Here is a 14,067-nt window from a genome sequence, read left to right as displayed (position 1 = left end):
GCTAAATCAGAATGGCAAGGTAGCGCCCGAACCTTTGTGCTTAGCAGGAGATGGCTCACTCTTTTGACCTTCCCTTCCTGAACCTGGTTATACTAAACTGCTGTGCCTCCTTGCCTGCCAGAGATCTTGATCTTGCTTTCCAGATATAGAGGGAGGCTTGAGTTTTTAATGTTTCTCCTATAAAACCAGTGCAAGTTGACTTTCATACTTCATGATCTTCTGCTGTTCTGATACAGTGTATTGCCAAATTAGATTTATCACATCCAAGCTACTATGCTTGTGTCTGGAAAGTTGTGGTACTTGGTTGAATTCAGTTTTTTATGGTCCTGGGAACCTGAATCTCTTATTGATACATTTCTTCCATCAATGATTTTTAGTGATAGCACATGGGAGAACATCTCCGACAAAGGATATGCTGCCTGGACTCTTTTGACTCGCATTTGCCCATGCAGCTCCACTCTTCTGTGGTTACAAAGATTCACCCCTGAGCACTCCAATTGAGTAATGTTCTGTCCAATAGAAATGAAAAAGTCTTGTATGTTTTCTGAATTCCAGTTCTTTATTCAGGTATCCAGTGTCTGATACTCAGTAGAATCATGTTTCCAAAACACAGCTTGATGTGGTAGTACAATCATACAATTACAGCTTGATTGTTCTACCACATCATGCTGTGTTTTGGAAACCTTATTCTACTGAGTATCGGACACTAGATACCTGAATAAAGAACTGGAATTCAGAAAACATACAAGACTTTTTCATTTCTGTTGGACAGAACATTACTCAATTGGAGTGCTCCGGTGTGAATCTTTGTATTGCTGTATCCCTTCTGTTGTGTGGATTAATGTGGTTGAATTGGAAGCCAACCACTCTCCCCTTGGAGCACCAACCTATACTAGTACTGAATTGTTACACTGCCCTACACATCTGTTGGGCGCCTGGTCCTTCTGTCTCTTGCCTGGTTACCAATCTGCAATTGTCTAAACTCTTCTGTGGTTGCTCTTCCGGTTAGATAGTTCTTTGTGGGGCTGATATCACGTTACCCTTGCTTGGTTACACTATGCTCCCTCATTCTGTAACAAATCAGATGGTTAAATTATGGGATTGTCTTGATGTGAGGTTTGACTGAGCGCCCCCAATTCCCAACCAATCTGACTCCTAATAGATAAAATGTCTTTCTGAACAATATCTGGTATACTCATGGTAGGTTAGCATGAGCAGCAAGGCTTTTCTCAGAGAAATGCTGATTGAATATGGTCAGTGGCACCATAACAACAATACCTTTTAGGCAGAAGTTAAAACTTACAAAGCAAGTTAGAAAAGAAAACCAGAGAGAAATGTCATTAATAAAGTGACATCGAAATGCAGAAAATTAGATGTAGGAATCAGATTTCATACCGACACTAAAAACAGCGGAGTAAGGCTATACGCTGTAGAGAAGAAGAGCTTCACTAGGCCAGAAGCGTCTGTTGAGCAAATCCACTGTAGCCTAAAAACTTGTCACAAATTAGCTCAAGCTGTTCAGGTAACCTAGGAAAGCTCAAATGATAAGTGTCTATAAGTCTTTTTTGTAGATAAAGTTTTATATATATATATATATATATGTCCAACAAATTGTCCCTGCGGGAGGAGCACTGTATAGCTGGTGCCGGCGGCGAGGTAAGGACAGCCTCGCATATGTATCCAAAAGCAAGCTTTGATGAAACAAAGACGCCGCACTCTTCCTGAATCTTTAAAGTTTAAAGTTTTATTTTCTCTTCACCTACGCGTTTCGAACTATGGCAGTTCTTGGTCACGGTAGTATACATAAGTCCCTTCTCACTTTCATTATTTATACCAATTCACCACTATTACCCGCAATGAGGCATTGTGGGTATGGTAGTTCTTTACACACAAAATGTATAGCAATACATTTAGGATTTGCGTCGAGTCTGAGTGACTGTGTGGGCACCAATGTCAAAGGTTAATATCGGGTCCTCAGTGGCAAGTTTATATCTATTAGATGGGCTGACATACCAAAAAGACACTTGTAGTAAATGTCTGATTTTGCGTTTAGTTGCAATTCATATACACGAGAGCTTACGTGTATAATGTCAGAGTGGCTGAAGAAGCTAATTCAGACAGGCATTATGGCTGAGTGCCATTAATATTTCCTTAATTTTGACAAAAGATGACCACACGGCACATCTGACAACGACAGTAATCCATTATTATATACAAAAATTATAATCTTAGTGAACACGTTTGCATTTAAATTTCACTCTATCAATTCCAAAATGTTGCAAAGAAAACTGGCTGATTCTGAAATGTGAAATCAATTATTCATGCTGTTATTTACAAATGTACATAAAGTTCATCATCTCCGTTCAATCCTCCAGGGATTCTAGTTTTGAAACGGATGATTAGTTTTGATTCTAATCGTCTCAATTTTAGAGTTCTGTTTCCACCTCTTTCATGTTCTTTGATACAAGCAATGCCCGAGTACTTGATGTCCTGCCAATTTTTTCCAACGTGACTCTGTAGGTGTTTAGTCATTGCATATGTCATGTCATTGTTTTGGATTGCGCGTATATGTTCAAGGATGCGCTTTTTCAGCGGGCATATTGTTGATCCAATGTATCTCTTTCCACAAAAACATTCGATCAGATAGACTACAAATTGAGTGTCACAGGTAATCTTATTTTGAATTGTGAATGTTCGATCTCGTGGGTCTTTGAGAGATTTTAAATTTTTGTCGTCTTACTTCAAGCCAAGATTTTGTTGTTCTGTTTTCGAAGTGGCTGTTTACCAGTGTATCTTGAAGTGACGGTGCCTTCCTATACGAAATTAGTGGATGGCTTCCAATCATCGGTCCAATGTCAGGATCCTTTTTTATGATGTTCCAATATTTTGATAGAATTTTTCAAATATTGTAACTCTCCTTTGAGTAAGTTAAAATCAGTCGAGGTCTTTCTTCGGTGGTTTCTGTTACTTTCTTTCTTACTGTGAGAGTTTGTGTTCTTGTTTTTTGTCTGGCTTTGTTTTCTCCACGTGTAATGTCACTTTGTTTGTATCCTCGTGAGGCAAATCTTTGTCTAGTGTCCAGAAATTTTCTCTCCATCTCTTCTGGCTCAGAACAATTTCTTTTCATCCGTATGAACTCACCATACGGAATACTTTGCTTTAAAGATTGTGGATGGAAGCTAGATCCGTGAAGGACACTGTTTGTGGATGTTGCTTTTCTAAAGACTGTTGACTGTATCTTATTCGATTTGATGTAGATTTTTGTATCCAGAAACTCAATCTCAGTTGATTGTATATTGAAAGTGAATTTTAGGCCTACCTCATTATGATTCAATATTGTGATGAACTCCTCCAGTTTTTCCTTCTTCCCCTTCCATATTAGGAAGAGGTCATCAATGAAGCGTAGCCATAAAACTACGTCCGTAGTATATGGTTCATTTTCCTCCCTCCAAGCTATGCGTTTCTCCCACCAACCCATGGTGAGATTCGCATAGCTCGGAGAAAAAGAAACTCCCATGGCTGTACCGCACTTTTGAGAGTACATCTTTTTGTCGAACAGGAAGACATTGTTTCGTAGGCAAAGTTGGATCATTTCCATTAACATATTGGTGTGTTGCAGGTCCCCGATAGGTCTTTGTTTTAGGAAGTAAGATGTAGCTGTCAATCCTATCTCATGATTAATGGAAGTATATAATGAGACAACATCAATTGTTGCCAGTAGGTAGTCAGGTTGCCATTCTGTTTCCATTAGGATTCTCAAGAAATCGCCGGGATCTCTGATGTAAGAGTTTAAGGTTGGAACTATCGGTAGCAAGAAATGGTCAACATAATCAGCTATTTTCTCATATAGTAACCCACAGCTGGATATTATGGGTCGGCCAGGGGGTTTGTGCAGGGTCTTGTGGACTTTCGGTAAAAAATATATCGTAGGTGTTACTGGATTAGTTACCGTTAAAAAATTCTTTTCTTCTGCACTTAATAGGCCATCTTCATACCATTCATTTAAACGACTGTGTATGTGTCTAGTCATCATTGGAATGGGATTAGAGGATAGAAGTGTGTAGTTATTTTCGTTGTTTAGTTGGCGATTTGCTTCCTCTATATATGCTTGTTTATTGAGGATAACAATGTTTCCGCCTTTATCCGCAGGCTTGATTTCTATAGCATTGTTGGTTCTTAATGCCTGTAATGCTTGACGCTCTTCTAAGGATAGATTCTCTTTTTTGGAGTTGATTGTGTTTTCCAAGACTTCTAGCTCTGCCACAACTAGGTCTTGGAATGTGTCAATTCGGTTTCCTGGATGTAGCGATGGACAGAATTTTGATTTATTCCTAAATTCAGTCCGTGGATGATTGTCTGTACTTATTCCCATTTCTTCCAATGCTTGAATGTCTGTTGTTTCTGATTGAGTAGTTTCATGGGCAAGATCATAGGCAGTTCTTAAAGCTGATGTTTCAGCAATAATGTATCCTCCTTGTGATTCACTTGAAGTTGGATTAGTATCCAATCACAAGCTTTGAGTTGTTTAGGTATTCTTGCAAAGAATTTCTTTAGTTTTAATTTTCGAACATATTTGTACATGTCGATTCGGGTTTCGATTGCATCATGATGTTTTTCCGGGCAGAATGTTAAGCCTTTATTCAATAATGTACGTTCTGCTTGTGTCAAGTTATAATTCGATAAGTTGATTATTAAATTGGGATCTGTTTTTGTAGATTTATTTATTTTCTTATCAAAATTAAGGAAATATTAATGGCACTCAGCCATAATGCCTGTCTGAATTAGCTTCTTCAGCCACTCTGACATTATACACGTAAGCTCTCGTGTATATGAATTGCAACTAAACGCAAAATCAGACATTTACTACAAGTGTCTTTTTGGTATGTCAGCCCATCTAATAGATATAAACTTGCCACTGAGGACCCGATATGAACCTTTGACATTGGTGCCCACACAGTCACTCAGACTCGACGCAAATCCTAAATGTATTGCTATACATTTTGTGTGTAAAGAACTACCATACCCACAATGCCTCATTGCGGGTAATAGTGGTGAATTGGTATAAATAATGAAAGTGAGAAGGGACTTATGTATACTACCGTGACCAAGAACTGCCATAGTTCGAAACGCGTAGGTGAAGAGAAAATAAAACTTTAAACTTTAAAGATTCAGGAAGAGTGCGGCGTCTTTGTTTCATCAAAGCTTGCTTTTGCATATATATATATATATATATATATATATATATATATATATATATATATACGTGAATCCGTATACCTGCTGCAATTGTAGCTCCACACCGTCACAGCATAAACGGACACAGACCAAAGATGAGTGCTAAATTATTTTAATCTGTGCCTTATTGCCACCATAACGTTTCGGCTCCTCCGAGCCTTGATCACATGAATATATACACTCCACAAACGAATGGGAACACCCGCTTCCAGACCAAAGGGCGCGTCGAAGTGAAGACCTCCCAATCACGGTCATCAATATTTCCGCCAAACTTTCACAACAAAAGTAATCGACGCCGTGTCTGTGCGCAAAATAAATGTTTAATGCCAGCTGAAAATGCTAGACGCGTTTCGCCTGTCCTGCAGGCTTGTTCACTAGCAATTCAATAAAGTTACAATGGCTTTTTTAAACTGTGAATGTGAACAAGTCACATGTGAACAACAGCAATAAAACTGGACAACAGACTAGTAGTTTCTCGTAATGTGTCACAGCAATTAAAGTTATTAGAGGTAAAATACCAGAATACAAACTCAATTATTCATGGTCATTTCATAATTAAACGACATAAATTTCATTGCGTTATATTTCAAAATTACATTGTAGCGTTTGTCAATAGCGCACTATTTTCGCAGAACAGGCTAAACCACAATTTCGACCCTAGTGGTCCAATCATAGCCTGATTTTGTTAAAAAAACGAAAACTGTTTGCGAGACCAATATTGCGTTTAAGTAAACCAATACATTTAGTCAAGGTTAAATGTATCCAGTACTATAACTGACAGTAATCAGCTAATTAATATGTGATGATGTGCCCAAGTGGGCAAAATGCACAAAATGACATAAATTGAAAACCTATGTAACACATATCGTCTGTAGTATAACAATGTCCAAATATCTTAAAATAAAACCTGAAAAGGGGTCGGGAGGAATCTATAAATGGGTATGTAAATCTTCTTCCATGTTTAACCCATCTGGAATCTTTGTGTTAAGTTTAATAATGTAGCAGGATTCAAGTTTACGTAGTTTTTTCTCACGATTGCCACCCCTACTGTTCACTGGGATGGCATCAATGACAAAATAAGAGAGACCTTCAGCATTTTTGGTATGGTATTGCTCGAAGTGTCGCGCCACGGGGTAAGATTTATCCCCATTTTTAATGGCACGCAAATGTTGCAAAACTCTTATGGACAGGAAGGATGGTAGAGCCTACGTACTTCAAGCCACAAGGGCATTGGAGCACGTATACAGCATGGTCTGTTTTACAGGAACATTTTCCTTTGATTTGCTGTACAGACTTCTGGGCGAAGCCTACTGGGAAACTTGTCGTGTTTTTACCAAACATGCACGCCTTGCATTTAAGGCATTTGATGAAACCATCCCTTCTACTTAACCATGAACTGATCGGACTTGTCTGAGTGTCACTGGGTAGCAAGTTGCTGACCAGAGCTTGATGGAGAGATCTGGCTTTTCTGAAAGTGAACTGTGGTCGCCTTTGTACAAATTTACCTAACACAGGATCATTGCGGATGATATGCCAATGTTTATAAATGATAGTTCTTAATTCATTCTGCTGGTTGTTGTAAGTGGTGATGAATCTACACTGGTTAGTCTCTGATTGCGATGGTTTGGCTGATTTGCGATATATATATATATATATTTTTTTTAATAATCTGTATATTAAACATAACAGCCAAACATTGCATCAGCGTTAAATTGACACGTCTAACTAGACCTAGCAGATGATTACAGCCGCAAAGAGTTCTTGTACATTCATACATTTAGAACCCCTCTTCTGTCCTCATCCGGAGTCCCCACCTCCCCATTCGTTCCATGGATATTGATACCCCGAGCGTGAGGACTACAAATGTTCTCTCTGAATGATTTCCAAATGCCCCAAATCCTGTCCCATTTCCGAGTGCACCCTCTGCTCATATAGACCGCTGCCTCAGTGACCATACACCAGTCCATGTCCCGCTCCCAATCCATCAATGTTGGGGACTCTGCTGCTCCCCACTTCCGGGCAATATTATGTTTTGCAATCATGAGACCCATAGACATCCAACGTTGTTCAGCGCGAATCATATCAGTTGCCTCCCATATGTTCAGAAGTCACAGTTTCGAGGATAGTGGGATAACTCCACCACATGCGCCTGTCATACACTTGATCGTTTCCCAGTATACCTGAATCAAGGGACATTCCCAGATCATATGGAAAAAAGTGCCTATATTACCACATAACTTTTTGCACCCAGTCTCTTCCGTCTTACCCATTTTGACCAGTGTGGTGCATGTGATGTATGATCTATGTAGCATTTTTAATTGGATGAGACGCAGTCTTTATGATATTGCCACTTCACGGGGTGATGCGAGTGCCTCCCTCCAATCCTCCTCCCCTAAGAGCCCTATGTCCAACTGCCAGCGCTCACGTAGTGTGAGGAGCGGGTCAGGTAAATAAATTGGTAATGATTTTTTTTATAGGTTGGGGATATGACCTTACATTGCATGTGCTCGTAAAGGAGCCTGTCTTCTAATGGTGATGCCTCTGGTATGTCTTCCCTCTTCGGGATTGTTCCATGAGTGTATGTCGTATTTGAGAATATTTGCAAAGTTCTTTCTCAGAGAGCTCGTATTTCTTCTGCAGTTCCGTGAATGGTATTATTTCCCCCTTGCCCACAGATCATTTACCGTTGAGATGCCAATGGTGTCTCTTTTATCAAATCCTTGGGAGCAGCCCAGCCTTCCCAGACGCTCTGCCCACCAGAGGGGTGTGACGAGTGTCACCTTGCTCCCCCATCCAAGGTGTTTAGTGACTTTATGCCAGATGGCAACCGTTCGAGCTTTAGGCCCATGAGCTTCTGTTTTTTGGGGTTTGTATATAGCGCTTCACTGTACCCACCAACTCCAATCAACCATTTGTCCATCTGACACGCTGGGTTGCCCTGCACGCAGTGGGCCCATTTGTTTATGACGACCATTTGGGCCGCCCAGTAGGATGCTCGAATATTGGGCAACATAATTCCTCCATCGTACCAGCCCCTGGTGAGTTTGTTTGCTGCTATAAAGGGTGGCTTCCCATCCCAGAGCAGATCCCTGACCACCCCGTTTATGGATCATGTACGGCATATTTTGTAGAGTTACTGTAGCAACGCCATCATTTTAAATAATGCCACTCTTCCCAATAGGGATAGTGGCAACACACGCCAGTGCTGCACGTCCCCCCTAAATCGAACCAGCGGGGCAAGAGGATTATGCTCATAGAAGAGATCCTATCTGGTGGTGACATAAATACCTAACTATGTGAATCCTTCTACTTCAATTTTGGCCTCGCAGCCTGCGGGAACGACAGGGGCAGGCCCCCGCGGGGGGGCACCACAGACTTGGACCAGTATATGGTGTTTCCAGAGGATGGCCCAAAGGTGGAGCAGATCTGGAGTACCCTGTCAATAGAGGGCGGTGGCGACGACATGTACAGGATAATGCCATCCGCATAGAGCAAAATTCTATCCTTGTGCCCCTCCGTCCAACATAGCCCATGGATAATTGGGTTCCCCCGTATCCAGCTCACCAAGGGTTAAATAATCATGGCAAACGACAGTGGAGAGAGCGGTCAGCCCTGCCTCATTCCCCGATTCAACGAAAAGGTATTTGATGTTCGCCTGTTTACCACGACTTGGGCCTGAGGTGCAGTATATAACAGCCGGAGCCATTCGATAAATTTTTCCCCCCATCCCATACAGTCTAAGATTCGATCAATTACGGCCACTCGACCGTATCAAAGGCCATACGTGCGTCAAACGATAGTATCGACGCATCCTCCTGTAGAGTTTCCCTTCGGCCCAAAACTGTGTTTAGTTGCTTTAGGTTGAGAGATGTATTGCGTCCTGGCATGAATCCAGACTGATCCGAATGCACGAGTTTGGCCACCACCGGGCTCGACCGTCTAGCTAATACTTTGGCCAGGATTTTGACCTCTACGTTGAGGAGGGAGACTGGTCTATAAGAGGAGCAATCCTCCACTGGCTTGACCTTCTTATGTATTACTACTACTGATGCTAGCCTCTGATCACTTGGTAATAAACCTGCCTGTCTACTTTCCTCCTACATGCTGAGGATATGGGGCGCCACCTTAGTGGCAGTCAACTTGAGGAGTTCAATTGGAATACCATTGGGTCCCATGGCTTTACCGGACTGTATACTGTTGATAGCTGCAACTTTTTCCTCTGCCGAGATTCCCTATCCTCCACTGAGAGGGCCCGAATTGGGATATCTGCTAATAGTTCCTAGAGTCCTCAATCGTGCCTGGTACTTCCGGGGAATAACGCTACATCTAATGAGCCGCAAAAGCCTCTGCAATTTCCTGTGTGTCGCATAGCCAAACCCCTTCTACTCCCCGAATTACCATAACCCATCTGTCTGCCTTTTCTCTTTTGTCAAGCCAGGCTAGCAACTTGCCTGCTTTGTCTCCTAATTCGTAGACTCTGTGTTGTGTCACATGAAGTCTACCTCTGGCCGTTTCCGTCACCATATTCCTATATTCTCATCGCTTTACCTCTAGGGCATGCCTGGTGGTGTCCTACAGGAGAGAGGGACTGCTCTAGTGTTGGTAGATTTCGCTCCAGCGTCTCTAGCTTAGCCCTCTTCTCGTTCCCATGTCTGACCATAAGGGAGGACGCTTGCCCCTTTAAGACCGCCTTATATGCCTCCCAAATGGTCTGAGAAGACTGGACCGACCCCATATTTTCTTAAAAATAGCATTCTGTAACTTTGATGATATCGCCCGTAATGTGTGGTATTGTAAGAACCAGGGACTGATCGATATGGATCTACGCGTGGATCTCTTACTCAAGCTGAATTTTGCCCACAGTGGTGCATGGTCTGAAATCCCCCTATCTAAGTGTTTAACGTCTGTAAAGTAGTGTTCGTCATCTGCAACGGTGAGAATGTGATCTATTTGTGACAGATTATTGTGTACCTCTAGTGGAACGTGTACTGCCTTGCCTCAGGGTGGGCTTCTCGCCATTTGTCTACGAGGCAGAGTGCAGTCAGGAACTCTGCCATTATGTTACGAGTGCGTAAAGTGGCTCTTGGTGGGAATCTATCTGTACGGTCAATGGGTCATGTTAAGATCACCCCCTATCACTAGTGCCCCTTCAGGGAAATTTAGGATCACTTTATTTAAGTCTGATAATGCCACATTATGTGGTGCAGGAGGTACATAAGCTGATAGTAAATTGATGTTTTTACCTTCCCAGAAGCCCGTTGCTCCTGCAAATCTACCTTGCATGTCTGCATGTATTTTTGCGACTGTGAAGGGGAATGACTCCCATACCAAGATCCCCGCTCTCCTGGAGCCTGAGGTGAACTCTGCGTGTGCAATGAGTTTGTAGCCCCATCTGTTAAGCGCTGCACATGTATTCCCAACCAGATGGGTCTCCTGGAGCAGTATCACATCCGGGAGCCTGTCTCCTGATATATTGGAGCACTATCGCCCTTTTAAGTTTGTCCCTAAGACCATTGACGTTCCAGGAGAGTATTCGGAATGACGTTTCAGCCCCCCCCCCCTCTGACGCCGGCATGTGAGTTCCCTGGTTGTCGTTAGAGGTCACCTGCGTAATCATTCCGTGGGTAACTTGAGGTGGGCATGCACAGTGCGCAGGGTCGGCTGATTTGTGTCTTGTGCTGCATATGCGATTCGTGTTGTGAGTGGTTTATAGTGTTGTGGCAAACATACAATAATATAACAACATTTACAACACACCCCCCTTGAGAACAATCCCTGCCTCCCAGCTTGACGGTGTCAATAATACCTGCCTACCCAACTTAGCAGAGTGCCTGTCTGCCACCCATCCCTAAGTTGGAGGAGCCATGTGCCAACCCCCTCCCTTAAACCCCCTCGGATCGAACAGGACCATTTGCTACAATAGCTACGTATATATAGTTAGTAGTATGCTCAGCCAGCACTTCTTCAGAATTGTCTCGGAAGCCGTCTCAGACCCTGTTACTGCACTGGACCCCTGGCCACTATCATAGTTTCACTTCTGTCAATCAGGCAGCCCCCGTAGTCCCAGAGACTGTGGAACCTTGTCTATGGGAGTTCTCAGCATTTCCTGGGTACCCAGGAGGTCGAACCCGCCGCTGCGGCTCCTGCTATGTCGGTTTATTTGTTGTTCTTTCCATTGGCGAGATTTTCCACCTCCTGATTCGGATCTTGCCGCCTTTGGGATTTCCCTTGTCGCCGCTCTCGCCGATCTGGGTTCACTCAGTCTCCAACTCTTCACCATCCCTCCAGCCAGTCCCAGACCTCTCCCAGCTCAGTGAAGAATCAGCTTTTGCCCTCTACCTAGACTCTGAGCTTTGCTGGAAATAACATTGCATATTTGAGCTCCTTCTCCTGTGAGAGCTTTTTTAACTTCCAGAAAATTGTGCCTCTGTTTCGGTACCTTCACAGTGAAGTTGGGGAAGAAAGTTATAGTACTGTTCTCCTGTTTGAGAGGCGGTGTGTTAAATAGGGAAACCGCATAGTTAGTTCAATATAAGTTTAATGAGAATAACACCACCAACAGGACAGATGCTGCTCTACCGGACTCCAGTCGCCAACCGCTCCATCTTCCAAGATGTCGCCATGGAGACCAGAATCTCAGGGCGAGCAGGAGTTACATCATCACAGTTCTACACATGTGAAATACATTACAATTATAACACATCCCCTATACATAACAAGGCAAGACCATCAAGTTGAACAAAAAGGAAAATTAAACACATTAAACATTGCTCAAACAAAAATCACTGAATCTCGCTGGAAGACGATGCGATCTCTGTGGAAACCTTCTAGTATGAACATGACCAGGATCAATCAGGTCAGGAACAGGTAAGTTAGTATCAGCACTAGAAAGGGAACATGGTTTTGGCCCAAAGAATTTTACAAGTCTCGACATATTCCACTTGCAACCATTATGCATCGTAACTACATTCTTATGAATAGAAGTGATCCTAAAAGGACCCATAAATTCCGAAATACCTTTCTTATGAAACCTAGGTTTCTTGACTAACACCCACTCACCAATGTTCCAAAACCTAAACTTCGTAGCATTCTTGGAATCATAACGCTCTTTGTACCTTTTTTGGTAAGATTGAATTCTGGAATCCATTTCCCCCTCATCCAAGGGTACAATTCTTTGAGAAGGAAGCCAACCAGGATTCAATTTAGACCTGGCATGCTTACCACGTAAAACCCGGAAAGGGGAGATATGTATGACATGATTGACTGTGGTACGATGAGCCCACCAAGTGTCACGAAGAACATCTTTGAGAGGAGATTTGGTGTCTAAAGCGGTTTGTACACAACTTTTGACTACACGATTCATGCGTTCAGCAAGACCATTGGCCTTTGGTGAATAAAGGGCAGTTTTAAGGTGCAAAATTCCAAAGTCATCCAGAAAATCTTTCATGTCAAGTGAAATAAATTGCACCCCATTATCTGTGATAAGACATTTAGGAACACCTTCAGAGGCAAATTCATCTTTCAAGAAATCAACAATAACTTTAGTGTTTACTGTGCTCACACACTTGGTAGAGACCCATTTAGAAGTGTAATCTACCAAAAGGATAACAAACCTCTCCGAAGGCCCAAGTAAATCAAAAGGCCCCATCAGGTCTACACCTAATTTCGTCCAAGGTTGCTTAGGAACTTCAATTGGAGAAAGGGAAGCTGAATTGACCACTTTGGACTTATCATTAGAAGAGCACTGATAACAATCCTTCACCACCACCTCCACTTGATGATCCATGTTAGGCCACCAATATCTCTCACGTAGCCTAGTCTTGGTAAGACTCCTGCCAAGATGTCCCTCATGTGCTAGACAAATTAATTTGGGTCTCGGATTTAGTGGATGAATTATTCTTTCTCCCCGCATAAGACCATCCTTAACAAGGGTCAATTCATCCTTGATAGACCACAAAGGTACCAAGTCTGGATCAATATCTTTGCATCGTGAAGGCCACCCTTGATAATAAAATCCTTTAAGACTGAGAAGGAGGGGTCTTGGGATTTAGCATCCACCCATTCTTGTTCAGAGATGGAAGACTCCCTAACCCAGGAGACATTACTAACCTCGACATCAGCGATGTCATCATGCACTTGTAAAGGCAACCTGGATAGACAGTCAGCAATCCTATTAGAAGATCCAGGAAGATATTGTACCTGGAAATTAAATTCTTCCAAACCTTCACTCCATCGTTTAAGCCTGGGAGCTAACCTGTCACTTTCCATACATGAGAAAACTTGTACCAAGGGGCGATGATCCGATCTCACAATGAAAGGAATTCCCCAGAGGTAAAATTTGAAGTGTTTAACGGCCCACACGATTGCAAGTGCCTCTCTCTCAATGCATGAATATTGCTGCTCAGGTTTCTTCAATGCACGTGAAGCAAAAGCAACCACTCTTTCCACACCACCATCAACTTATGAGAGGACAGCACCCAGCCCAGAAAGACTAGCATCAGTGGTGAGCAATGTTTTTTTTTTGTGTCAAAATGGCCTAAGCTGGGTAAATGACCAATAGTACGCTTAACTGATTCAAAAGCCTCACTACACATCTCATTCCACACAAAATGGGTACCTTTCTTTAATAAATTCCTGATTGGTTCAACCACAGCTGCAAATCCTTTTACAAACTTAGCAAAAAATTCAGCTAACCCAAGAAAAGATCTAACTTGATCTTTATCAGTGGGTGTAGGTGCATCGATGATACTTTTTCCTAACTCAAGCTTAGGTTGAATGCCTTTTCCTCGGAAATCATATGGCCACGATAGGTAACAGAGGATACAGCAATTT

Source organism: Triturus cristatus, chromosome 8, assembly GCF_964204655.1.
Source record: "Triturus cristatus chromosome 8, aTriCri1.1, whole genome shotgun sequence".
In the NCBI taxonomy this organism is placed as follows: Eukaryota; Metazoa; Chordata; class Amphibia; order Caudata; family Salamandridae; genus Triturus; species Triturus cristatus.
Note: the sequence above shows the minus strand (reverse complement) of the source record.